Genomic DNA, 25,616 nt, shown 5'->3' with positions numbered 1-25,616 from the left:
TAACCTAACGACATCACACACATCCATGCGCGAGGCAGGATTCGAACCTGCGACCGTACCGGTCTCGCGGTTTCCGACTGTAGCGCCTAGAACCGCTCGGCCACTCTGGCCGGCTATATACGGGTGTTCGATTCTTTAAAGAATCGTGGTAATTGATTTACTGATTTAGTTCTATCAGGCAACCGAAAAATGCATTTCACTTTGTTCCGAGTTGGCTCAGTTAATGACAGGACACACGTAGTGAATCTTTTGTGTCTTAAAAAAGTTCTTGATGTGTTGGTCGTAGTATAATGCTATATAAATCAGACCATTCTAGATTAAAAAGCCTTAAGCAAAAGATTACTCGACACTTTTACGTAAAGAGTTAGGTGTCAGGACCGACAATAGCAGGTAGCAACACAAGACGCAAACATTAACGGACTTTCGTTACTAACTGTCCGCGTAATATTAATCCTGACTGCGGGTGTGTGACCGGCGCTGACTGCATTACAAGAGCTCCATTTTGCATAATTTGTCGTCGGGCACAATAATCCGCTTTAGCTCATTTTATTATAGTGGCTACTTACCTTAGGCGGTCGTACGGACTGTTGTTGTGGGTAAACCGACCCACATAGGTCAGTATTTGAGTGGGGAACTTTCCTCATCACCCTGCCCGGGAGCGACCCATATTGAGCTCCATAAAGCAAAAGCATATCGGACAGGAATTATCTCGGCACCGAAATAAATAATTTAATCTCTGTTCTCAGACGCAATGGCTAGCGGTCACAATGAATCAGTTCTCCCCGGAAAATGCAAATACAAACACAATCAAGTAACACAACAAGATCAGCACACGACTTGTTCTGCAGACATCAAACAACACTGGAGGAAACTTAAACAGGAGTTATATTAAAATCGTCTGCGACAGTGCATTCCGTGTATCGTAAATGCAGTTATTGGCCATTTACCGCAACTAACGAATGCTAGTTTTTTACGATTTTGGAGCTTGAAAACTACTTTGATGCACATTTGATTTACGGAACAGAGTCAAATGCTTCTGAAAATTGATAAATACTGAATATATCTGACTTCCTTGATCCAAGGGTTTCACATCATAGATGTTTTCAGAATTTTTGCTGGATTGAAAGGAGGATGTCATTCTATTCGAGATATCCCATTGTGTTCGAGCTCAAAATATGTTCTGAGATTCTACAGCAAATCGCTCTCAAGGATATTGGACAGTAGTTTTGTGGGTCACTTCTGCTGCCCTTCTTGCAGTTGGGTGGATTGAGAAGATGATACACTAGTAAGACAAATGACAGTTCTTAAGAGCACAGCACGATGATACTCATTGTAGATGATGGACCAACTGCGATCGCATAACGAAATTGATACCGCAGTGACTGAGCTGATCTAGCGCTAGACAAGACCGATGAACCCACCACCATAGTTCCACTTCCGCCACAGCTACTTGCAAACGTAGCCGTGGGTTTCCTGGAAATTTGTGCCTGCTGATGTCATGGGTCTCTAAGCTCACACACTACTTAATCTAACTTAAACTAACATACGCCAAGGACGACACACACACCCATGCCTGAGGGAAGACTCGAACCTCAGACCGGGGCAGCCGCGCGGACCGTGACAAGACGCCCTGGACTGCGCGGCTACCCCCGCGAAACATAAAGATTAAGGTAACTTTAGGATGCTCTGTCACTGCCAAGAAACATAGCTCGACACGTAGACTCGTAGAAAGATCTGCTGCAGTACGAGAACAGTACGTATGGTAACTGAAAGAACTACCCACTGAGACGAAAAGAAACGACGATAATTACACTCAAGTCACCGTGATTTATGATAGTTCCCTGGACATTTCAAAAAGTGGGACATACATCACCACGAGAGGCATTGCATGTTCTGTAACGCGTTCTCATGGTGGCCACGAGGTTGATAAGTTCTTGCGGTGGGGCGTTCCGTTCCATGTCCAGAGCGGTTGACGACTGCTGGATGGTCGAGGATGCTTGATGATGTGCTGAAATACGCCTCACAAACGCACACTACACGTGCTAGATGGTATTTAAGTAGGGCTGACACGCAGCCCAATCAATTCGCCGAATACCCTCTCGTTCCAAGAATTCTACCTCTGACATGTTCAGTGTGGTCGCGCGTTATCATCATAACAATACAGTGAGGGCCGAATGCATAACTGAAAAGACTCACCTGGGGAAGGCTCTAATGTCACAATAAAACTGACTGGTGGGTGTACCGCGTACAAAGATTTGGAGGTTACTACGCTCATAGAAAAGTGTGCTTCGCCACTAAAACGATCAAGGCTGACGACGTTCATGGATTACGCGTTCCTACCTTACACCGTTGTGTTGTTGTGGTCTTCAGTCCTGAGACTGGTTTGATGCAGCTCTCCATTTTACTCTATCCTGTGCAAACTTCTTCATCTCCCAGCACCTACTGCAGCCTACATCCTTCTGAATCTGCTTAGTGTATATATATCTCTTGGTCTCCCTCTACGATTTTTACCCTCCACGCTGCCCTCCAGTACCAAATTGGTAATCCCTTGATGCCTCAGAACATGTCCTACCAACCGATCCCTTCTTCTAGTCAAGTTGTACCACAAACTCCTGTTCTCCCCAGTTCTATTCAATACCTCCTCATTAGTTATGTGATCTACCCCTCTAATCTTCAGCATTCTTCTGTAGCACCACATTTCGAAAGCTTCTATTCTCTTATTGTCTAAACTATTTATCGTCCATGTTTCACTTTCATACATGGCTACACTCCATACAAATACATTCAGATACGATTTCCTGACGCTTAAATAAATACTCGATGTTAACAAATTTCTCTTCTTCCGAAACGCTTTCCTTGCCATTGTCAATCTACATTACATATCCTCTCTACTTTGACAATCATCAGTTATTTTGCTCCCCAAATAGCAAAACTCCTTTACTACTTTAAGTGTCTCATTTCCTCATCTAATTCCCTCAGCATCACCTGATTTAATTCAACTACATTCCATTATCCTCGTTTTGCTTTTGTTGATGGATAAGCAGTATTGTGACACTACTCTTTCCCCCACGTACTTTTCAGGGATGCATTCGCCACTGACTCCATTTTTTTGGATAAAAATGCATGACCACATCGAATAGCGCAAGTGGAGAAGCTCATGGAACAAGAGGATATTCGCACATGGACTGACCTGCCCATTCCCCCGACTTAAATCCCATCAAGCACACGTGGAATGCGTTGGGGAGACGCACGTCGACACGCACCAGTGTCTATCCAGCACTACATTCCAGTGCCTGTGTTTTTACTATGTACTCTGCGAACCGGACAATCGGAAGTTAAGAAAAACCAGAAGGACCGGGTCCACAAATCAACTGATTATTATTTCATGCAAATAACAATTTATTGATAAGTTAAAATTTAACTTAAAATCAAAGACACATATACTGCAATTTAAATCTTAAAAAAACATTTTAAAAGAAATATAACTAGCTTTTAATAACAATAATAATAAAAGGGCCAGCAACGGAAATTCGCAATTTAAATTATATCACCACAGCTCTGACAAGGGAACCTCCCCATCGCACCCACCTCAGATTTAGTTATAAGTTGGCACAGTGGATAGACCTTGAAAAACTGAACACAGATCAATCGAGAAAACAGGAAGAAGTTGTGTGGAACTATGAAAAAAATAAGGAAAATATACAAACTGAGTAGTCCATGCGAAAGATAGGGAACATCAAAGACAATGCAAGCTGAGAAGTGCAGTGGTCCCGCGGTTAGCGCGAGTAACTGCGGAATGAGAGGTCCTTGGTTCAAGTCTTCCCACGAGTGAAAGGTTTAATTTTGTATTTTCAGACAATTATTATTTGTCCGTCACTTTTTGGGAGTGATTATCACATCCACAAGAAAACCTAAATCGGGCAAGGTGGAAGAATCTTTTTACCCATTCGCCAAGTGTACAAGTTAGGTGGGTCGACAAAATATTCCTGCCATGTGACGCACATGCCGTCACCAGTGTCGTATAGAATATATCAGACTTGTTTTCCTGTGGAGAAATCGGTTGACCTATGTCCTTGCGATCAAATGTTTTCGGTTCCCATTGGAGAGGCACGTCCTTTCGTCTACGAAATCGCACAGTTTTGCGGTGGGGTCGCATAACACAGACACTAAACTTATTACAGTGAACAGAGACGTCAATGAACGAGCGTACAGATCATAACTTTGCGAAAATAAAGGAAGTAAACCTTTCACTCTAGGGATGACTTGTACCAAGGACATCTCGTTCCGCAGCTGCTCATGCTAACCACGGGACCGCGGCGCTACTGAGCTCACACTATCCTTGATGTTGCCTATCTTGCGCATGGACTACTCTGTTTGTATATTTTCCTTAGTTTTTCCATAGTTCCACACAACTTCTTCCTGTTTTCTCGATTGATCTGTATACAGTTTTTCAAGGCCTATCCACTGTGCCAACTTATAACTAAATCTGAGGGGGGTGGGATGGGGAGGTTCCCTTGTGAGAAATATAACATGCTTTTAATAATAATAATAATAATAATAATAACAAGAAAAGGGGCAGCCAGGTTAAATTTCAGGTTAAATTTGCAATTTAAATCTTACGACCACAGTTTGGAGAAATATCACTACATGACCACTCTTTTCAGAATACTGTAGTCAAACAAAGCCAGAGTTAACACTCATCCTGTGTAAGGTGTCGGCGCTACATGGATGCAAGATGTGACTTGAGGTCATAATTTTTAAACACAGCCGGATGACGTATCCGGCAGATAGGTCCAGTGTGAAGCAGATGAACCGGGCTGCGAGCAACGTGACGCGGCAGTCGATAGAGCCCGATGAACTGCGGTGTCAACCAACGATCGGACGGCCACAAAGTTGCCCCTTTCCACAGCCGGAGTCCAACAGCCAATTTCCGGTGTCGGACGTATGCGGCTTTCGCAGACCAGGTTGGTTCAAACAGCCCAACTCTGCTCTCACATAGGAATCCGGAGTTACATAACAACTCGGCTCTAGTGTGCAACTAAGCTGTCTCAGACCAACTGTGTTCCCACTCAGAGACACACCACACAGCCAGCACTTCCTCCTGGCTCGACTTTGACCAAAGATGCTTACTGAACAAATAGTAAATTCATAGCAAACTCTAGCCAGTGGCGCCAGATAAAATCCATAAGGAGTAAAATACGGCGCCACCGCTCACTCTGCAATGTCCTTCAGAAATGCTAGCATGCCTGTGCTTTTACGATCTGCTTTGGTATGTTCTCCAGAAATGTAAATCTGAAGCAATTGGCATTGCTGCTATCTACAGCTGTATGAAATGAAACAAATAGATCCACATTAGCGAACATGATCAGATTCCAGCTGCACAATGCATTGGTGACAATGAAAATCTGTGCTAGTCTGCGACTCGAATACTCATTTCCTACCTTGCGCGAGAGCTAGCTATAAACACCTAGGCCACCCAAGCATACCTTTCAGCACTTGCGTGCATGTCTGAAGGACATATCAGGGTACATCGTAAAATGCAATATAGTACTAAAATGTAGTTTTTCATGCCACGATAAGGCAACGACAAATATCATGTCTCTTCCTGTGCGGAAATCACAGCAACTATGCGAGTACAGCACACAGGTACATGATGATGTGCGGAGGTTTGGGTCGGTCATGGAGGCGTGCTCAGATGGCCGAGCTGGTTAAGGCTCAAATAGTTCTAAGCACTATGGGACTTAACATCTGAGGTCATCAGTCCTCTAGACTAAGAACTACTCAAACCTAACTAACGTAAGGACATCACACAGGATTCGAATCTGGGGCCGTAGCAGCAGCACGGTTGCGGACTGAAGCGCCTACAACCGCTCGGCCACAACGGCCGGCGTGGTTAAGACGATCGCTTGCGTCGATAGTGAAATTCGGGTTCTAGTCCCGTAGCGAAACAGATTTTCATTGTCACCAATAGAGCGTGAATTTTTAGTCTGATCACATTCGCAAATCTGAATGCACTTCTTGTACTCCATCCAGTTGTTATCAGCAGCGGTGCTGGAGGAATGGAAAGCCCTACCACAAGCACCCCTTATCAACTTTGTGGTCTGCAAGGGAGCACGTTCCACAGCACGCATTGCCATCCATGGTGATCTCACACCCTGTTAAAAACCTTGTTCTGCCTTTTGTAGCAGCCAGGATACCATAATAAATCATGGTGATTTTAGTGCAACTAGTGCAACTATTCTTGTCAGGAAGGTCTCAGTTTGTAGTAATAGACGGCAAATCATCGAGTAAAACTGAAGTGATATCAGGTGTTCCCCAGGGAAGCGTCCTGGGACCTCTACTGTTCCTGATCTATATAAATGACCTGGGTGACAATCTGAGCAGTTCTCTTAGACTGTTCGCAGATGATGCTGTAATTTACCGTCTAGTAAGGTCATCCGAAGACCAGTATCAGCTGCAAAGCGATTTAGAAAAGATTGCTGTATGGTGTGTCAGGTGGCAGTTGACGCTAAATAACGAAAAGTGTGAGGTGATCCACATGAGTTCCAAAAGAAATCCGTTGGAATTCGATTACTAGATAAATAGTACAATTCTCAAGGCTGTCAATTCAACTAAGTACCTGGGTGTTAAAATTACGAACAACTTCAGTTGGAAGGACCACATAGATAATATTGTCGGGAAGGCGAGCCAAAGGTTGCGTTTCATTGGCAGGGCACTTAGAAGATGCAACAAGTCCACTAAAGAGACAGCTTACACTACACTCGTTCGTCCTCTGTTAGAATATTGCTGCGCGGTGTGGGATCCTTACCAGGTGGGATTGACGGAGGACATCGAAAGGGTGCAAAAAAGGGCAGCTCGTTTTGTATTATCACGTTATAGGGGAGAGAGTGTGGCAGATACGATACACAAGTTGGGATGGAAGTCATTACAGCATAGACGTTTTTCGTCGCGGCGAGACCATTTTACGAAATTTCAGTCACCAACTTTCTCTTCCGAATGCGAAAATATTTTGTTGAGCCCAACCTACATAGGTAGGAATGATCATCAAAATAAAATAAGAGAAATCAGAGCTCGAACAGAAAGGTTTAGGTGTTCGTTTTTCCCGCTCGCTGTTCGGGAGTGGAATAGTAGAGAGATAGTATGATTGTGGTTCGATGAACCCTCTGCCAAGCACTTAAATGTGAATTGCAGAGTAGTCATGTAGATGTAGATGTAGATGTAGATTGTTATTTCTGAGGGGTGCACGGCTCGTGTTCTTCCCATTAATTGTTTGTTATCTTCTATTATGAGAGAGTCGCCTCGTTTCCTTATTCCGTTTACTGGCATTACCAACTTCCTTTCTTACTTGCCCATGGGTGGCAGCAGCAGCGCGTATCGATAAGCACAGTGTCATACCATCTCTGGAGCGACCGATAGTGTTTCCGGGTCGTCGTGTGTCTGGTAGTGAGAGAGTGGGAGACGCACCAGGAGTGCAGTCGCGATGGAGCAGATGTCGCGGACGGACCAGCAGTCCAGTCGGTCGGTTGGCGTGGAGCAGCAAGCAAGTCTCCGTTGCCTGGAGTCGGGCTGGCGCCGCTGGCGGCGTGCACGCGCGGTCGGAGTATAATGTGCTGCTTGCGAGTGCTACGAAGTTCGTCGCCCACGAATCTTGGGCGAGTCCTCACTTATTATCGAGCCTCAACTGTTTACGTTTCTTCGTTTGATCCTGGTTGTCGCCTTTCCCGCGAGCAACAACGTGTGTGTATTTAAGTCAGCCAAGATTCCAGCCATCTTCCTGTGAAATTTAACTTAACTAAATTATTCCCTGTTATAGAAGTTCACCAGCGGTATATTCTGCCTTGTGGCCGTTGACGTTCCGTTTACCTGCCCTGGTCTTTGTTGTAATTTTAGGCAGTGTAGGTTCGCAGCTCGTTGTCGTGCGGTAGCGTTATTGCTTCCCAGGCCCGGGTTCCCGGGTTCTCTGACTCGTGATGACTGGGTGTTGTGTGCTGTCCTTAGGTTAGTTAGGTTTAAGTAGCTCTAAGTTCTAGGGGACTGATGACCATAGATGTTAAGTCCCATAGTGCTCAGAGCCATTTAGGCAGTGTATTTTCCTCGTCATGTTGTTGCTTTCCAGTGCGGCGTGTAGTTCGACAGCTGAGGTGTTGTTGATCTTTGTGGGCGCCAATATTCTGTGTGTCGTGTATTGAAATCTTGTGGTCGTTTTGCTGGTTGCGTGGAGTGGAACTGATTTGGTTGATTGATTGGTCGGCTGTTTGTCGGTTGGGTTGCCTCCAGTTTAAGAAGTCGTTGGACTGGCTGCCTGTCTCACCTAAACGGGCGTTAGTGCTACAATCTCAGGCCGACCCTTTGAAAATTCTGAGCTTCGTTCCTTGTGTGTTAGGTAGTAATTTCCCTGTTTGGATTTTAGTTATTTGGTTGATGTGTGGCTTTCAGCCAAGTATCAATATCTCTTAAATTGGTGTTCTTGTCTATCCCTCAAGGCATGAGATTGTTAATTTTACTGGAGAGGTTTTAAGATAAGGCCTTCTGCCTTTTAGATTGAAATTCTTTCTAGGCCTTAAGCCATTAAACATATTTTGATATGTGGCCTTCAGCCAAGTATTAATATCTCTTAAATTAATGTCCTTATCTTGCCTTTAAGCCATAAGATTGTCATTCTTTATTTTATATGAAATGTTTCAAGATATGGCCTTCTGCCCTTTAAAATTGAAAGTCTTCTTTCTAGGGCTTAAGCCATTAAATTATTTGTTGGTGAGCAACCTTCAGCCGAGTTTTAATGTATCTTAAATTAATCTTTTCTCTTGCCCTTAAAGCAGAAGATTGTTGTGCTTTTGAATGGGGACTTCAGCCCAATTTACTCAAAAATGGTTCAAGTGGCTCTGAGCACTATGGGACTTAACATCTGAGGTCATCAGTCCCCTAGAACTTAGAACTACTTAAACCTAACTAGCCTAAGGACATCACACACATCCATGCCCGAGGCAGAATTCGAACCTGCCACCGTAGCAGTAGCGCGGTTCCGTACTGAAGCGCCTAGAACCGCTCGGTCACAGAGTCCGGCAGCCCAATTTGTATGAAATGTTTTAAGATAAGGCATTCTAACTTTCGATTGAAACTACTCTTATTGCGTAATATGTGACCTCCAGCCTAGTTCCATTAAAATTAAATTGCTAAGAACTCTAGCCGATTAGATTAAAGATTTAGAAAATATTCATGGGTGAAAATGGTTGAAATGGTTCTGAGCACTACGGGCCTCAACATCTGTGATCATCAGTCCACTAGAACTTAGAACTACTTAAACGTAACTAACCTAAGGACATCACACACATCCATGCCCGAGGCAGGATTCGAACCCGCGACCGTATCAGTCGCGCGGTACCGGACTGAGCGCCTTAACCGCGAGACCACCGTGGCCGGCGTTCTTGAGTGAAACCTCCAGAAGGACCTTGTATTTCAATTTAGCTTAAGCCTTGTGTCTTGGATTCTGAATGTGGCCATCAGCCGATCTAAAGCTAATCACAGCAGCTCGATTAAAGTTTTGAGTGTTTTGCATCCTTGTTGTACTATCCTATGTTGATAAATAAAGTTTGTATGTTGAGTGCAACTGACAGGAACTCTTTTTGGCCCCTTTCCACAACCCAATCCGCTCTGTCCTGCTAGCCCAGGCATTTCAATTTCTATTTGTGAGGTTGCATCTTTGTTTCTGCGCTATACTGTAGCAGTTCTGACTAAGTATGGTTCAGGTTCCATCCAGCTATGTTACTTAGCAATGACACTTCATGTGAAAATAACTTTCGCTCTTAAGTTTGCACTGCAGCGTATTTAAGATTTGTTGGCAGTAACCGAATAACAATATTTAGTTACCTAAAAACAAGAAAAACTGAATTTCTAGTACTTCGTTAATTTCTTGTCATATGCAAAAAGGTCGCTATCGTTCTTTAATGTTCTTGGGCAGTTTATTTTTCTCTTTGCGTTACCAAATCACGGGAGAGTAACCTGGGTGACGCTGCACCACACTCTTAAATTTTCACCTGCCTTTCCAGCAGCGATATACTGAAATTATCATTTTCACCTACTAGACGACAAAACGAAAAAAAATCACAATTTACAATAGATCGTTGAAGTCGTCAGGATTTTGCTAATGCCTGAGGCCTAAAAGAACTTGAAATAAGTCAGCAAACGAAAGCAAATGCGAGCAGGAATGGCGAAAGGGAGGAAACGGTGGAAAGGGCGATGGGTGTCTCAGAGCTGCAGAAGGGCGCGCCTTGGCCTCATTGTGGTTTGTTGGATTGGGCGAGGGTAGCGGGGTGTGGGGTAGTAACTAGAGATCGGAGAGCGGCAGACGGAGGGAGATTGCTATCGTCGCTGTATAAGCGGCGGAAATGAGACGGCCGCAGTTCCCCGTGGGTTCAGAGCTTGGAGGCAGGGGGAGATAGAGAAGGAGGTAGCGCGGAGGTCCAGAGGAGAAGACGGCCCGGAAAGAGAGAAAAGAGTTGCAGGGAACTGGGGGGGGGGGGGGGGGGGGGGTAGCGGCGCGTCAAGGTAATTAGAAAAATGGGAACTGCTGCTTGGTTATTGCCACTCCTTGCAGAGTCTGCTTCCGGCCTGTGGCTGCCGTCTGAGATACCGTACAGATGCTGTGGTGTTATTTTTTCTGAGCATTGTCGGCAACAGTATCAGCAGTTCGATGCTGCTATCAGGACATACAAACAGTTTACAGCAGCAGAGCGAGTCCATTACTCTGTCCCGCTATAAGTAATGATTCCCATACTCACGTTACTCACGAGCTAAGTACCGCAACTTCAAAGGCCAAAAATGAATAAAAATGAATTTAAAATACGGAGAATTGCCTATCGTACGACTTATTGAGGTAACTTATTTCTAAAACACTTCATCTGTACACGGCCGATGTTTGAATCCATACAACGAGAAGCACGAGCTGTCTGAGAAATAATAACTTGTAGCCGAAAATTATGACAAGGAGATTCACAAGACAAAGTATGTATCATTTCGAAAAATTTAAACATTTATTTGAAGCAAAATATGTTAACATATGCAGTACTTTCAAAGTCATATTTCCCAAAATAGAAGTTTTTCTTTCCTTCTCAGTTGAATTACCTACCTCTTAACAAACTGTCCCAGTCTAGCAGGATCTCTCCCTTAGCACTGGGTAAATTTGCACAGCCATATCTACACATTTGATTGGATAACTCGGATTCTTCGTCGCGCCATTCCAAATATTGGTTAGCGTAGCGCTCTCTTTTTCCAAGCTGAAAGAAACACACACTCATCAAGAATGTTCTATTTACTAATTAAAGCGTAAAACTGGTTCAATGGGGCGCACCGTTTGCCATGTACTTCACAGTTGCTTACAGAGCATAGATGCAGAAGCAGATGAGAGCTTGAAAAGTGTCTGAGATAACAATAGGTATACAATTATTTTCTTAATTTATAATTGTAATGTTGATAGAAAAATATGGATTGTGTTAGGGCAAAGGGAACTACTCACAATCTAGACATGGTAATAAATGTATGTGTCGGGGAAATACACCAATTTAAAGCGCTCTGTTTATATTCCTGGAAATGGTCCTTTTATTTAGTACTAGCGGGGAATGATCCACTTCGCTTGGAATTTCTTCCATTTGTTTTTCTAAAATGACAAAAAAATTGTGCAATTAGTCATCTCATTTCTACACAATTTAATTAAAGGGTTACCTCAAAGAACTGAATAGAGCATATTAGAGATGGGTGACCTCAATTCAGTCACAGTTTCTGATCACTGAAAACAATATGTTATCGTGTAGCCAATTAAGCCAAGACAACACGACATATAGCAATTTCAGGTCAATTATAAATTAAGCCGCATAAATCATTATTAATCTTGTTTACAATAATATCGCACATTTATGTGTGACAAAAGGCCAATGAAATTTATGAATCTGACCATGTACATCACACCATAAAATCTGAGGCGGCGTCGAGGTGAGGTGGGTTGCACGTTCACTATACTCGTTTGATCCTTGCATTAGATAAAAAATTAGATCGAGATCTATGAAACAATTTTAGTGACCTAGGAAAGCAAGCACTTCAAATTTACTTTCGTAAAACCGAAGAGTTTCTCCAATGATGACGCATAGAGTTTCACACTTTTTCCCTAGTCCATGTGTGAAATGAATCGTACATTCATGAACTTTTAGCATTCTCGAGCACCATAATTGATATCTCGGAGCATATGCGATCGATCTTTGAGTACCTATCGGATACAAATCTGCTGATTAATAATTGATTAATGGAACAGGTGGTGCATTGCGTAAGCAATGGCAAGAATTTATTTCTAGATTTCCGAAAGGCATTTGACACGGTGCCCCGCTGCATCCTGTAAGGAAGGTAGGTTCCCAGCTATGTGAGTGCCTCGAAGATGTCACAAGTAACAGAACCCAGAATGCTGTCCTCTATGGAGAGTGTTCATCAGAGACAAGAGTATCGTCTGAGCGCTCCAGGGAAGTGTGATAGGACCGCTCTGATTCTGTATATACATGAATTATCTGACGGACAGGGTGAGCAGCAATCAGTGGCAGTTTTTTAGTGACGCTGTGACGTATGGAAAGGTGTCGTTGAATGACTGCAGGAGGATGGAAGATGACATAGACACAATTTATAGCTGATTCAGGGAATGGCAGCAAGCTCTGAATGTAGAAAAATATAAGTTATCGCGGATCAGTAAGAGAACAATGGCGTAATATTCGAACACGGCGTTACTGGTGTGCTAATTGACACAGTCAAATTGATTAAATATTCTGGCATAACGTTGCATAGCGAAATGAAATGGAACCATCATGTAGGAAAGGCGAATGGGCGACTGCGGTATTTTGGGACAATTTTTAGGAAACTGTGGTTCATCTGTAATGGAGACCCCGTAGAGAACGTAGTGCGACCCACTCTTGAGTACAACTCGAGTATGTGGGATCCCTACCAAGTCGGATTACAGGAAGACATCGAAGCAAATCAGAGGCGGGCTGCTGGATTCGTTACCGGTAGGTTAGATCAAAATGCAAATATTACAGTGATGCTTCGTGAGCTCAAATAGGAATGGGGAAAATCTAACGTTCTTTTCGAGTAAAGTTATTGAGAAAGTTTAATGAACCAGGATTTGAAACTGACTGCAGAACAATTCTGCTGCTGCGGACCTTCATTCTACACTCCTGGAAATGGAAAAAAGAACACATTGACACCGGTGTGTCAGACCCACCATACTTGCTCCGGACACTGCGAGTGGGGCTGTACAAGCAATGATCACACGCACGGCACAGCGGACACACCAGGAACCGCGGTGTTGGCCGTCGAATGGCGCTAGCTGCGCAGCATTTGTGCACCGCCGCCGTCAGTGTCAGCCAGTTTGACGTGGCATACGGAGCTCCATCGCAGTCTTTAACACTGGTAGCATGCCGCGGCAGCGTGGACGTGAACCGTATGTGCAGTTGACGGACTTTGAGCAAGGGCGTATAGTGGGCATGCGGGAGGCCGGGTGGACGTACCGCCGAATTGCTCAACACGTGGGGCGTGAGGTCTCCACAGTACATCGATGTTGTCGCCAGTGGTCGGCGGAAGGTGCACGTGCCCGTCGACCTGGGACCGGACCGCAGCGACGCACGGATGCACGCCAAGACCGTAGGATCCTACGCAGTGCCGTAGGGGACCGCACCGCCACTTCCCAGCAAATTAGGGACACTGTTGCTCCTGGGGTATCGGCGAGGACCATTCGCAACCGTCCCCATGAAGCTGGGCTACGGTCCCGCACACCGTTAGGCCGTCTTCCGCTCACGCCCCAACATCGTGCAGCCCGCCTCCAGTGGTGTCGCGACAGGCGTGAATGGAGGGACGAATGGAGAAGTGTCGTCTTCAGCGATGAGAGTCGCTTCTGCCTTGGTGCCAATGATGGTCGTATGCGTGTTTGGCGCCGTACAGGTGAGCGCCACAATCAGGACTGCATACGACCGAGGCACACAGGGCCAACACCCGGCATCATGGTGTGGGGAGCGATCTCCTACACTGGCCGTACACCTCTGGTGATCGTCGAGGGGACACTGAATAGTGCACGGTACATCCAAACCGTCATCGAACCCATCGTTCTACCATTCCTAGACCGGCAAGGGAACTTGCTGTTCCATCAGGACAATGCACGTCCGCATGGATCCCGTACCACCCAACGTGCTCTAGAAGGTGTAAGTCAACTACCCTGGCCAGCAAGATCTCCGATTCTGTCCGCCATTGAGCATGTTTGGGACTGGATGAAGCGTCGTCTCACGCGGTCTGCACGTCCAGCACGAACGCTGGTCCAACTGAGGCGCCAGGTGGAAATGGCATGGCAAGCCGTTCCACAGGACTACATCCAGCATCTCTACGGTCGTCTCCATGGGATAATAGCAGCGTGCATTGGTGCGAAAGGTGGATATACACTGTACTAGTGCCGACATTGTGCATGCTCTGTTGCCTGTGTCTATGTGCCTGTGGTTCTGTCAGTGTGATCATGTGATGTATCTGACCTCAGGAATGTGTCAATAAAGTTTCCCCTTCCTGGGACAATGAATTCACGGTGTTCTTATTTCAATTTCCAGGAGTGTATTTGCGATTGGAACAGGGAGGGAAATGACTAGCAGTCGTACAAGATACCCTCCACCTCGCTCCGTACGGTGGCTTGTGGAGTATGTATATATATATGTATGTATGTATGTATGGATGTATGTATGCAGATGTAGACGTAGAGCTTCTGCAAATAGTAAGCCTATGTACGCTCTGAAAGTTTTGCCACTTCCAGTATTTCTCTGATCATTCTGTTTCTTGGCCTCCCATTGGCTTTCTTTCCCAACATCTCTTTTACGGTATTTGCCATATTGCCACCAATTGGGGTTGATTCCCGCTCAGTTCGTGTGTGTAGTACCGAAAGGAATACTTCTCAGACACGTCTGTGTGCAGCGTAATTGTTCTTCCATCGTCTTAGAATTCCCTACTTCGTATTGGGGATTTCGCCGGATGGGTGGTGTATTTCTTTAAATGCCTGTTTGTTGAAGTTATTAAGCATTTCTGTGACTCTCTCCCGTGAGTCAAACAAACCTGTGACCATTCTTGCCACCCTTCTCTGCATCGTCCAATATCCCTGTTAATACTGTTAGATATCTGTCGTACACGATTGACCACTGTTCTAAAATGGGTCACAACAGTACTATTTAAGCAATCGTACGTACACTTATCGTATTTTCCTAGTATCATGCCAGTGAACTGATGTTTGTCATCTGCATTATTATGATTGTATAATCTTACACTTTCACGAAAATTTAATGCAAGTTGTCAGTTTTTGTACCTCTTTGAAATCTTATCAAGACCTATCTATGCACTTTTCTTCGTATTGTATTTCATTATAGATAACTGCATCATTCGCAAAACGTCTGAGTTTACTACTAATATTGTCTGTCAGGTCATTAACGCATAATATGAACATAAAATGTCCCAACACATTATCCTGTATTTACTTCCACATCTATCGATGACTATCTCTCCAAGGTAACATGCTATGTTTTGCCCTCCATAAAATCGTCGGTCCAGTCAAATTTTGTTTGAAGCTCATATAACCGTGCTTTCGATAGTTAACTTTTATGTGGTACTGAGTCAAATGCTACTTAAGTCAGGATATACAACACTATCGGCCTCACCCAGCTTCGCACGGGTACCAGTAAGGATCTATGGCCTAGATGTAATAAACTGTACACAGAAAACTGCTTCGGGAGTAGTCCGTCTGTTAGCGAAAACAGTACCAAAATCCCTACAGTAGTTTCTGATGTTAACCTTCACATACAGGAAGAAAAAAGAAACGGGATATTTATCTTTATGTACCTGATTTCCTTGATCAATGGCTTTCAGGATGTCATGTAAAGAAAGTGCGAGTAGGGCTTCGCACGTCCGATATTTTCAGGACCTGTGGTGGTTGTCACTAAGAAAGTCGTTTTGTACAAGATACCTCATTACTTTTCTGTTCAGAATATGTTATAAGATTCTGCGTAACTAAATCGACGCCATTGATTTTGTACTGTAGTATTACCTTACGAATTTAGGCTGTATGACAGGGTCAAGCATTTATAAATCATATTAAGTGTTTTCTTTGTCATTATTTTCATTACTCTCTCGCGTGTGTATCTCCTATCTTTGAGATGACGAATTAGATTCGTGGATAATGAGGAATGTATAGTCGGAACACAAAACTTGATACTCCTGGCTTTTCTACAGAAAGAAGCCGTATCTTTAATGAATCTGTCCTGCTTCACGAGATTGTCTCCACAGGGACCAACTGCGAAGAACATTCCTTGTAACAGTTTACAAGCGTGGCTCTGGGAGTGTTAGTAAGCAACTGTTGTTACTGTGTTCCTCTGTATTCCTGTCCACCCTTTCGTATTGTCCTAGTTACCGTTCCTACTTAGAGTTACAATAGTCATGAGAAAACTTTAGAGGACGTACGTAGCTGGTTAAATGCAGCGTCGGAGAGATCTAGGTGGCTTCTAATGTCTTCAGCAAACTAGTTTCTGGCGGACTTTAGATATATCGGATCTCCGACGGCCTCTGCCTGCGCCCTAAAGGTAGGGCCAGTTATTGTCTTACGCTTTCATGGTAATCAACAATAAAAGACGCCTTTAGCATCCCAAATTTTACTGGCCGCTACGCTTCTGATATGAACACTGGCGATCATCCACTGCCTTTATTGCTGACACCTTTCTGAAGTAAAGAAAAAAACAACTGGATTCTTTCTGAAACTATCTGTTTGATGATGAAACATTAATTTTCGCACTTCCTTCTGGCCATAAAAAACGAACATTCTCCTTTCACAGAACTTCCTCATTTTAATGCTGCAAGCTGAATGTGATCTTTCTTTTTAAATGTTTTAATCTGAGATCGTCCAGTATCATCCCACGGCGTTTTCATCTGAAAATCTAAAGTTGAGAACTCTACTAGATGGATAATCTGGGAAAAGTAAGACTAAGATTGAATTCAAGCGACTGAAAATGATCAATCTCTATACAGGTATCTTCACTACTTAACAATGCCTTTCTATTGGTGATAAACTACCCGAATCAAAGAATTTAATTACAGATTGGCTCTTCAGTTTATTATTCTATTGAAAGTAGTCTACTTATGCTGGAAAGGTGTGCGAGAGAACTGATTCACAGATGAAGTAGACTGTTGATTTACGTTATTGCACCGCAAATACTAACAAAATAAAGTATAAGCATAATTTTAGAATTCCACCTTGAGCAAAATACTTTTTAAATAGCATCTTGTTTTCCTTTGTACACCATATTTGTAGGTTGTGTATGTTGCTGACTGTACTATGCAGTGTAACTGGCCAGTTTATACTTTTATGCAACTTTGTTGTCAACGAACGAATTTAAATTTTCATTTATGGCGTACTGTATGGTAACAGGCTACTGAATGATAAGCTAGGCAGTAACAATATAAATATCTTCAACCAAATAACAATATCACTTAATATGTACCAAGACGTAAGCAAACCTATACACAAAAGATTTAATCTTCAGTGTGTGTAATATCTTAGCAACTAAAATTTGTTTATCTTAGTAGTTAACAGTTCCACAATGACGTACACTTCTGATTGTGAAATTGTTAAAGGCTGATGTGTTTTTTACTGTTCTCGGTATGCCAGAAAAATTAACTGCTAGCATAAATGTAAATAAATACACTAATGAAATGGTTTACACATAGAGCTCACTTAAGGTACACACTAAAATAAATGTATCTTTCTGTTCAGGGTTACAGTTCGTTAAATAGTATCACACACAAAAAATGAACATCATGATTCAGATTAATACAACGTACATGTAGCTGCAATGGACCTGATGATGCAACCATCCTGCCGAAACGCATCATGCTAATAAATATGAGTGAAAGGGACTGAAGCAGTATGAAGTATTTTATAAAATTATTTTATAAATTTACAATACAGACATAGACATCAAACATTTCAATATGATACGCATAAATCTAAGTTAAACTTTGTTGGTAAATAGTAATGATTATCACATCGTCAAACCTTTTTAAACTGTTTTCACAACATTTTCAAAAAAAAAAAAAAAAGAAAATGATGGTTCTCAGCACTATGGGACTTAACGTCTGAGGTCATCAGTACCGCAGTACTTAGAACTACTTAAACATAAATAACCTAAGGACATCACACACATACATGCCCGAGGCAGGATTTGAACCTGCGATCGTAGCAGCCGCGCGGTTCCGCACTGAAGCGCCTAGAACCGCTCGGCCACTTCGGCCAGCACAAATTTTCATAGTTTATGATAATTTTCAGTTCTTCTGCATACAAGGGTTTCTATATACTGCTGGAACTTGCCAGCCGAAATATTAAGAATGTTCGTTACGGAGGAGTATCGGCCCTGCTGAGCTCATACAGATTGTATTGAGGCTTCTTGCGTCGCCAAACTGAAAGTATGAAATGCTACCAAGCATTCTCAGTTGAGTACATGTGAGGATGGAGAAAGATGTTTACGAAGCAAGGCAAGCGTGGCGTGCTCGTGCATTATTGAATTTGTATCAGAGTCAGGAATCCCGACTCTATTATTAGCCTGGAAGGCCGCTTACGCCCCTGAGTGTCATGTGGGAGGAGCAAGTATCACGGCAAGTGTGGAGTCAGGAGAGTGCATTCAGTACAAACATTGTTTATTCAGCCTGACTTCCGTACAGGAGGCCGGTCTTGGCGTCCCAGCGGCGTTTGTGGTCGTCCAGGCAGAGGCGTGTTATGTCGCTACCTGCACAAATAGCAAAACTCATCTACTGTTTTTAGTGCCTCATTGCCTTATCTAATTACTCCAGCATCGCCTGATTTACACTGAAGCGCCAAAGAAACTGGTACAGGCACGCGTATTAAAATACAGAGACATGTAAACAGGCTGTCGGCAACGCTTGTATAAGGCAACAAGTGTCTGGCGCATTTGTTAGACAGGTTACTGCTGCTACAATGGCACGTTATCAAGATTTAAGTGAGTTTGAACGTGGTCTTATAGTCGGTGCACGAGTAATACCACACGGCGTCTCGGAGGTAGCGGTGAAGTGGGGATTTTACCGTACGACCATTTCACAAGTGAACCGTCAATATTAGGAATCCTGTAAAACATCAAATGTCCAATATCGCTGCAGCCGGAAAAAGATCCTGCAAGAACGGGACCATCGACGACTGGAGAGAACCGTTTGAAGTGACAGAAGTGCAACCCTTCTGCAAATTGCTGCAGATTTCAGCGCCGGGCCATCAAGCAGTGTCACGGTGCGAACCTTTTAAGAAACGTCATCGATATGAGCGTTCGGAGCCGTAGGCCCACTTATGTACCCTTGATGACTGCACGACACAAAGCTTTACGCCTCGCTTGGGCCCGTCAACACCGAAATTGGACTGTTGATGTCTCTAAACATGTTGCCTGGTCGGACGAGCCACGTTTCAAATTGTATCGAGCGGATGGACGTGTACGGGTATGGAGACAACGTCATGAATCCATGGACCGTGCATGTCGGCGAGAGACTATTTTAATATGGTGGAAACTGTGTAATGAAGTGGGGCGTGTGCAGTTGGAGTGAGCTGGGACTCACGATACGACGTACGTAATCATCCTGTCTAATCACCTGCATCCAGTCATGTCCATTTTTTATTCCGAAGTACTTGAGCAATTCCAGCAGTACAATGCGACACCACACACGACTAGAGTTGCTACGTAGTGGTTCCAGAAACATACTTCTGACTTTAAACACTTCCGCTGGCCACCAAACTCCCCAGACATGAACAACATTGAGCATATCTGGGATGCCTTGCAACGTGCTGTTCAGAAGAGGTCTCCACCCCGTCGTACTCTTACAGACTTTTGGACAGCCCTGCGGGATTGATGTTGACAATTCTCTCCAGCACTATTTCAGACGTTAGTCGAATCCATGTCACGTCGTGTTGCAGCACTTCTGCGTGCTCGGGCGGGCCGTACATGATATTAGGCAGGTGTACCAGTTACTTTGGGTCTTCTGTGTAATTCGACTACTTTTCATTGCCATAATTTTACTTTTGTCTATGTTATACCTAGGATGTCTTTCTAAGACATTCAGTTCGACTGGTCTTCCAAATCCTTAGCCGTTTATTATTACAGCGTCATTGGCAGATGATAACATTTCGAAATTTAATCCTGAAATTCAACTTACTGTAATTGGTATAGATGCACTAACTAAATCAATATATGAAAATTTGTCCCGAATCAGGACTTGAACCCGGATTTCCCGCTTCGCCACCTTACCGCTTAAACTATCCGAACAAAATTTCCGATCTACCCATCGCAATAACTGATGCAAAGAAATAGATAATTGTGTGACGTATGGAAATTGAGTCTGTGTGGTAAGCGCGCTCTGATACCCCAAGTGGTAAGACGACCGCCCGCGATAAGCGAAAAATACGGGTACGAGTCCCGTTCAGGCACAAAGTCGCATATGTCGCTTTAGCTAGTATATCTATACCTATTACCGTTAAGTTTCATTTCAGCAATAAATTTAAGTGTTTGGCACTGTAATTCGTCATTAAAATATGACCTCATAGTTTTTATTTCTTTTTCCTGAATGTTAAATCACTTTCTAAATTTCTTCTTGGTTTCCCTCACAGCTTTCTCAATGTATAAAAAATGGTTCAAATGGCTGTAAGCACCATGGGATTTAACATCTGAGGTCATCAGTCCCCTAGACTTAGAACTACTTAAACCTAACTAACCTAAGGACATGACTCACATCCATACCCGAGGCAGGATTCGAACCAACGACCGTAGCACCAGCGCGGTTCCGGATTGAAGTGCCTAGAACCGCTCGGTTACAGAGTACGGGCTCTCAATGTATAGATTGAATAAAATATTAAGATATTGCTACTGCATGTGGAGTGCCATCTGCGGTACAATGCATACTAAGAGAGTCACTTATATTGCCCACGGAATCAGTATTTACCCAAAGGTAAGTTTTTTCTGTATTTGTCCAGATCGAAAAGTAACTCAAATTAACTCATAAAATTGAAGAAGAGCATGTTTGTACACATATTATTGACGTGTTTCTCGCTCATTTCAAGACTGTGCAGGTTTCAGCAGCAACAACAAAAACATCCTAAAAACTGGACATACTATCAGTAGGGAGTGATCCACGTTTTTTTACTCGAGAAAATACTCTTCTTTCAGGCTGTCAGTCGCTGTTTATTGTCTCTAGACTACAGGTTCCAGGTACTGCCGCCCATAGTATTAGTTAAAAATTCGTAAATTCGTAAATTCGTCGTAAATTCGAGAATAAATGTTACAGATCTCAGTCCTGAGGTGTACCTTCATCTGTTTGTCTGTATTGTGGACTTCACGTTTACTACCTCTCACTTGCGTCTTAATGCTGTGACCAGAATGTTTTTTTGTAACAGACTTCAAAATTCCGCCCAAACTGACGAACGTAAAATTTGTTTTTCACTACTGATGACAATGAAACTGATTATGTTTCTGTAATAGTGATTATGATTAAGAATCATGAGAGAAGGTTGTATACGTGGAAGAACCCTGGAGATACTAAAAGGTATCAGATAGATTATATAATGGTAAGGCAGAGATTTAGGAACCAGGTTTTAAGTTGTAAGACATTTCCAGGGGCAGATGTGGACTCTGACCACAATCTATTGGTTATGACCTGTAGATTAAAACTGAAAAAAACTGCAAAAATGTGGGAAATTAAGGAGATGGGACCTGGATAAACTGAAAGAACCAGAGGTTGTACAGAGTTTCAGGGAGAGCATAAGGGAACAATTGACAGGAATAGGGGAAAGAAATACAGTAGAAGAAGAATGGGTAGCTCTGAGGGATGTAGTAGTGAAGGCAGCAGAGGATAAAGTAGGTACAAAGACGAGGGCTGCTAGAAATCCTTGGGTAACAGAAGAAATATTGAATTTAATTGATGAAAGGAGAAAATATAAAAATGCAGTAAATGAAGCTGGCAAAAAGGAATACAAACGTCTCAAAAATGAGATCGACAGGAAGTGCAAAATGGCTAAACAGGGATGGCTAGAGGACAAATGTAAGGATGTAGAAGCTTATCTCACTAGGGGTAAGATAGATACTGCCTACAGGAAAATTAAAGAGACCTTTGGAGAGAAGAGAACCACGTGTATGAATATCAAGAGCTCAGATGGCAGCCCAGTTCTAAGCAAAGAAGGGAAGGCAGAAAGGTGGAAGGAGTATATAGAATGTTTATACAAGGGCGATGTACTTGAGGACAATATTATGGAAATGGAAGAGGATGTAGATGAAGACGAAATGGGAGATACGATACTGCGTGAAGAGTTTGACAGAGCACTGAAAGACCTGAGTCGAAACAAGGCCCCCGGAGTAGACAACATTCCATTAGAACTACTGACGGCCTTGGAACAACCAGTCCTGACAAAACTCTACCAGCTGGTGAGCAAGATGTATGAGACAGGCGAGATACCCTCAGACTTCAAGAAGAATATAATAATTCCAATCCCAAAGAAAGCAGGTGCTGACAGATGTGAAAATTACCGAACTATCAGTTTAATAAGCCACGGCTGCAAAATACTAACGCGAATTCTTTACAGACGAATGGAAAAACTGGTAGATGCAGACCTCGGGGAGGATCAGTTTGGATTCCGTCGAAATGTTGGAACACGTGAGGCAATACTGACCTTGCGACTTATCTTAGAAGAAAGATTAAGAAAAGGTAAACCTACGTTTCTAGCATTTGTAGACTTAGAGAAAGCTTTTGACAATGTTGACTGGAATACTCTTTTTCAAATTCTAAAGGTGGCAGGGGTAAAATACAGGGAGCGAAAGGCTATTTATAATTTGTACAGAAACCAGATGGCAGTCATAAGAGTCGAGGGGCATGAAAGGGAAGCAGTGGTTGGGAAAGGAGTGAGACAGGGTTGTAGCCTCTCCCCGATGTTATTCGATCTGTATATTGAGCAAGCAGTAAAGGAAACAAAAGAAAAATTTGGAGTAGGTATTAAAATTCATGGAGACGAAGTAAAAACTTTGAGGTTCGCCGATGACATTGTAATTCTGTCAGAGACGGCAAAGGACTTGGAAGAGCAGTTGAATGGAATGGACAGTGTCTTGAAAGGAGGATATAAGATGAACATTAACAAAAGCAAAACGAGAATAATGGAATGTAGTCAAATTAAATCTGGTGATGCTGAGGGAATTAGATTAGGAAATGAGACACTTAAAGTAGTAAAGGAGTTTTGCTATTTAGGAAGTAAAATAACTGATGATGGTCGAAGTAGAGAGGATATAAAATGTAGACTGACAATGGCAAGGAAAGCGTTTCTGAAGAAGAGAAATTTGTTAACATCGAATATCGATTTATGTATCAGGAAGTCGTTTCTAAAAGTATTTGTTTGGAGTGTAGCCATGTATGGAAGTGAAACATGGACGATAACTAGTTTGGACAAGAAGAGAATAGAAGCTTTCGAAATGTGGTGCTACAGAAGAATACTGAAGATAAGGTGGATAGAGCACGTAACTAATGAGGAGGTATTGAATAGGATTGGGGAGAAGAGAAGTTTGTGGCACAACTTGACTAGAAGAAGGGATCGGTTGGTAGGACATGTTTTGAGGCATCAAGGGATCACAAATTTAGCATTGGAGGGCAGCGTGGAGGGTAAAAATCGTAGAGGGAGACCGAGAGATGAGTACACTAAGCAGATTCAGAAGGATGTAGGTTGCAGTAGGTACTGGGAGATGAAGCAGCTTGCACAGGATAGAGTAGCATGGAGAGCTGCATCAAACCAGTCTCAGGACTGAAGACAACAACAACAACAACAATAGTGATTACTGCGTAACTAGGAATCTTTGATTTGGTAAATATGACAGATAAACTAGTTTTATAATATTTTAACTTAATATTAAACTGCTTAGCACCAGTATTTGAGTTTATATTTTCAACTGGGCTAAAGATGTGTGGTAGTGTGTGAAACCAGTAACGCAGACATAATAAACAATGATCGACAGACCGAAAAGAACGCTGTTTTACTAACGAAGTCATCGCGTCAGTGTTTAACGGAGGCGCTGCCCCCCCCCCCCTCCCCCCAGTTGTCGCGAGCCGCCTGTCGTCTTAAGCCTGAGACGCGACACAGCACTTCAGCCTCCCAGCCGAGTTTCTGCTTTGGCCAGCCTTTAAACTTTCCCAAAATTTGGTAACTCTGGGTGCGTAGACAGGCAAGCCGCGCCAACACCAGAGCCACTTGGGCGGAAACACGGGGAGGCAGGCTTGACAGCCCAGCACCTAGACGCCCACCCGGTTAATGATTTTGGCAATAGCTTTATATACATTACTCTGGCTTTTAACTCGGACATCTGACGTTTGCATAGCTGTCTCCTACATTCTGTTTCCTCTGATATACACGATTAGTAACTGCAAAATCCACACAGTGGGTCCTACTCCTACTGTTGTTGCGGAACAATACAGTGCGTTCCAAAAAATTCATCTAATGCACGAAACAACGAAGACTATTCGGAAAGCAAGATCCGATCGGTCGCAAAATGGAAACCACTGTGAAAATCAACAATGTTTCATTTGCAGCAATTCGCTACACCTTCCAGGTATTTCTCTACGTAGTCACCACACCTACTTAGATATTTATCATAGCGTTGTACCAACTTTCCAATACACTCGACATAGAAGGAAGGCCGCCTGTGCTTTCCGCCAGTTCTCTACACTGGTGTACAGCTCATTCTTCTTTATCGTCGCCTTGTACCATGTCACGTAGGGTCGGCGTTGCTCTTCCAGATACTTCTCCTCTATAGTTCTCTATCCATTGCCTCTTCCTTCTTCCATCCTTTTTCCCTTAGGTCCCCGCATATCTTATCCTTCCACCTCATCTTTGGTCTCCCTCTCCTTCCCGCTCCTTCAATCTTTATATGTTCAACTCTGTTTCCGATATACTCTTCTCCTTTTCTCTGTAAGTGTCCGTACCACCTTAGTCTGCTCTCTTGTATCCTTTTACCCATGGGTCCCACTTTCACAGCTCCTCTAACAGCTCATTGTCTGTCTCAAAATGTTGTCTTCATAGCAGGCGATTCATCTGAACAGAGATGAAAATCATGGGGAGACAATAAGTGCTGTATGTGGTTGATAAAACACTTCTCACCGAAAACGCTGAAGGAGCATCATCAGTGCGCCTGCAGTATGCGGCCGAGAATCGTCATGAAGAAGGAAACGCATGACACGTGTGTTGTATAGGCTGCATGGTATCAGACGAAATATCTTATCAGGTCCTCATACATGGTGGCAGATATTATTTTCTAGCCATCTTTGCGTGCTCACTCTACGTTAAGAGCTGAAAGGACCGATGTGACGCGATCAGCCGGAGTATTAGAGACAGTGTCCAACACATTGGTCTCAATTTCGCATTCGATCGGACCTTACTTTCTTAATAGCTCTCGTATATCTTCTACATGAATGAAGGTGAAAACTTTGCCTGAATTTATTTTCAAAACAACCATCTGAATTTAATGATTATATCCTTTGCTTGCATGCGTGTTGAC

At 43.3% G+C, this 25,616-nt stretch overlaps 1 protein-coding gene across 2 annotated transcripts in view; it reads left to right on the top strand.

The window, feature by feature from the left end:
* LOC126281270 (soluble guanylate cyclase 88E) overlaps positions 1 to 25,616 on the top strand; it is an 883,920-nt gene that overhangs the window by 281,004 nt on the left and 577,300 nt on the right. The window lies entirely within an intron of this gene.

This window comes from Schistocerca gregaria, chromosome 7, assembly GCF_023897955.1.
Source record: "Schistocerca gregaria isolate iqSchGreg1 chromosome 7, iqSchGreg1.2, whole genome shotgun sequence".
NCBI classification, from domain to species: Eukaryota; Metazoa; Arthropoda; class Insecta; order Orthoptera; family Acrididae; genus Schistocerca; species Schistocerca gregaria.
This window is presented reverse-complemented; position numbering and strand designations above follow the sequence as displayed.